The sequence below is a fragment of the Empidonax traillii genome, unplaced genomic scaffold (genome assembly GCF_003031625.1).
Source record: "Empidonax traillii isolate 1590-97213 ecotype Southwest subspecies unplaced genomic scaffold, ASM303162v1 scaffold55:size2822071, whole genome shotgun sequence".
Lineage (NCBI taxonomy): Eukaryota > Metazoa > Chordata > Aves > Passeriformes > Tyrannidae > Empidonax > Empidonax traillii.
The window spans coordinates 975,343-977,857 of NW_020955248.1; the positions used below are offsets into that span (position 1 = coordinate 975,343).

Genomic DNA, 2,515 nt, shown 5'->3' on the forward strand with positions numbered 1-2,515 from the left:
ACCTCGCTCAGTGCCCGTATGAGCCTACCATTGGCAGCAACGTCATGAGTGATGCCGGGCTCCAGCAAATCCCCTCTCGACTGATGTGCACCCACCCAGGGAAGGAGAGCAACCCAACCCTCAGCTGGATCTGGCAGTGGCTGTATACCTTATTACCTGCCTTCCCATCTGCTCACTGTTACATAAGCTGTGAAACGGCAGAGGTTCAATGGAGCATGTGTAAGGAAATGTCATTACTATGAAAAACTCAAATTTTAACTTCTCCAAGTGGAGGCAAAGTTCTGTGATAAAACTGGCCCAGCAGTGACAGGGAAACAGCACTGGTTCCCAAAGGCTTGCATAAGTGAGGAACTATTCCCAGGTCTCAGTGGCCCAGCAACTCAGTGTGGGCACAAATTGGCAGCGGGACTCAGGTTGTTGCAGTCCACCATCTTGGTATGGCTTGAAGCAGAGACTGCTTTCTGCAGTGCAAGGGGCCAGCACAGCTGCAGCTTGGGCCTCCTGGAGCCAACAGCCCATGCTTATGTTGTGTATTTGGAAACTGACTTTGGGGCTTAGATGCATCCCAGGGCTGTACTGGTATGGGGGCTCCTGAGCTCTTCCCTATCGCGCTTATCTCCTCCTGCCGGAACCATGGTTCTTGACTTTGGGATGACTGTGCTGAAGCAGCTCCTGTACCCTGATGAGGCATCCCTGCCTGTGAAACTGGGCATCATCTGGCTCTAGCTACAGGTCCTACTGCTGTTCCCTTCCCACTCACCCTACACTCGCCTCCAGCCTCTTCTACAGTCCTGCTCCCAGAGCTCACAACAGCACATCCATCCTCCTTTGTCCGTCCAGCCCCAGTCTCCCAGGAGCCTGCAAATACTTCTTTGCCCTGGGGTTTGCTCCTACACCCCCATACAGGTCTGATGAATGGCTGCTCCCCTCTATCAGCTGGCTTTCAGACATGCTCTGGGGCTTGCTGTGGCCACCTGGCCCCCAAACACCCTGGGGTCTGGGGGGTATCCCCTAGCTTTGCACCTATCTGCTGGTGGGGTGGGTGTCCCATAGACTTCGTCTGTCCGGATTAAGGGTTCATGTGTGTGCTTCATCATTCACTTGGATTTGCAAGTGCTCCCCCCAAGGTGTGTTTCTCCTCCTGAGGGGGGCGGACTGAGCAGCCCTGACCCTCTCTGTCGGGTAGGGGTGGTTCTGATGCCTCACTGGCCCTCCTGCTGGACCCCCGCTTGGCATCCGCCGCCAACGCGATGGCACCCAGCACCCATGTCTGATCATCCCCATGTGGGGCTACCCTGCTGTTGCCCCACTGAAGAGAAACCTTCGGCGGGGTCGCGCCCCCCCAAGCCCCCAGGCCGTGTGTGTGTGTGCGGCCCCCTCGCCGAGGCTGAGGGCGGCGGGCGGGAAGGCAGCGGCGGCGGCGGCGGCGGCGGTTGCGCCTTTAACGGCGGGCGGAGGAGGAGGCGGAGGAGGAGGAGGGCCGGGGCTGCGCTGGGTGACATCAGTGGGTTTGGCTCCGGGGCTCAATGGAAACTGGGTGAGCGCCGGGCTGTGCCGAGCACACGCCGGCTGGAGGGGACGGCGAGCGGGCGGGAGGCGGCAGGCAGCGCCGCGCCGCGCCGAGCCGAGCGAAGGAGGGACGCGCCGGGCACGGCCGCCACCAGCCCTCCCCAATCCTCCGTCATCCTCCCCGCCGCGGCCGCCTGGCCCCCTGACAGCCGGCGGAGCAGCATCCCCACACGGCCCCCTTCCCGTCAGGGTGGGTATGGGGGGCGCCCGCCTGCATCTTGGGGCGCAAACCCCGGGGGAAAGGCGGCCCCTCCGGCTCTTTGTGTGCGAGGAGGAAGGGGGAGGGGGCGGGGGAGGGGAGGGCAGGGCGCGATGCGCCGGGCCGGGGGGGCGGCGGGGGACAAAAGCCCCTTTGTGGGGGCGCGGGGAGGGGGTCGCCTCCTCCGCCACTGGCAGATTTGGGGGGGGGGGCTCCCCCCTCTTCCCTTTCGCCGCCTGCCAGGGCCCTGCCTGGCTGCCGGCGGGGCCGATCGGGGAGGAGGGTGCTGGTGTGTTCTCGGCGGGTACTGCGGGGGTCCCGGGGGGGGCCGCCCCCCGGATGATTTAAACCCCCCACCCCTTCCGTTCACTGATGCTCTTGTCTCCCTTCCCAGCCCCCGTCTTTGCCTGTTTCGGGGGAGAAAGGGTGTCTGCGTTGGAGGGAGGTTGTAGGGGTCGACGTTTCGTCTTGTGGGGCTCGGTAGGGGCGGAGGTCGATGGCCGCGGCCGGGGCCGAGCTGGGGGGGACGAGGAGAAGTTCAGCGCCGTTCCCGGGGGTGGCAGCTTTTTGTTACCTACCCGGAAAAATAACAGCCCGGGTACTGCTGTCTTCGCGTAGTGTTTTGCCTGTAGGGGGTGGGGGTGTAAGGGACATATTTATTTTATTTTTTTGTGTGTGTGTGTCCCCCTCCCTGTTTTCCTGTTGCGGCTGTTTCTTCCTCAAATGTAGTCCAAATGCTCTGTGCAT

At 62.5% G+C, this 2,515-nt stretch overlaps 1 protein-coding gene across 2 annotated transcripts in view; it reads left to right on the forward strand.

Moving 5' to 3' along the window:
• The first annotated feature begins 1,444 nt into the window (after window positions 1-1,444).
• Window positions 1,445-2,515, forward strand: part of CSNK1E (casein kinase 1 epsilon) — a 23,499-nt gene continuing 22,428 nt past the window's right edge. The window contains exon 1 of one of the 2 annotated variants that reach the window (XM_027879435.1): window positions 1,445-1,759. The gene's annotated coding sequence lies outside the window, so the exon portion shown is untranslated. The remainder of the gene's footprint in view (window positions 1,760-2,515) is intronic. The other variant, XM_027879436.1, reaches the window with a different exon arrangement.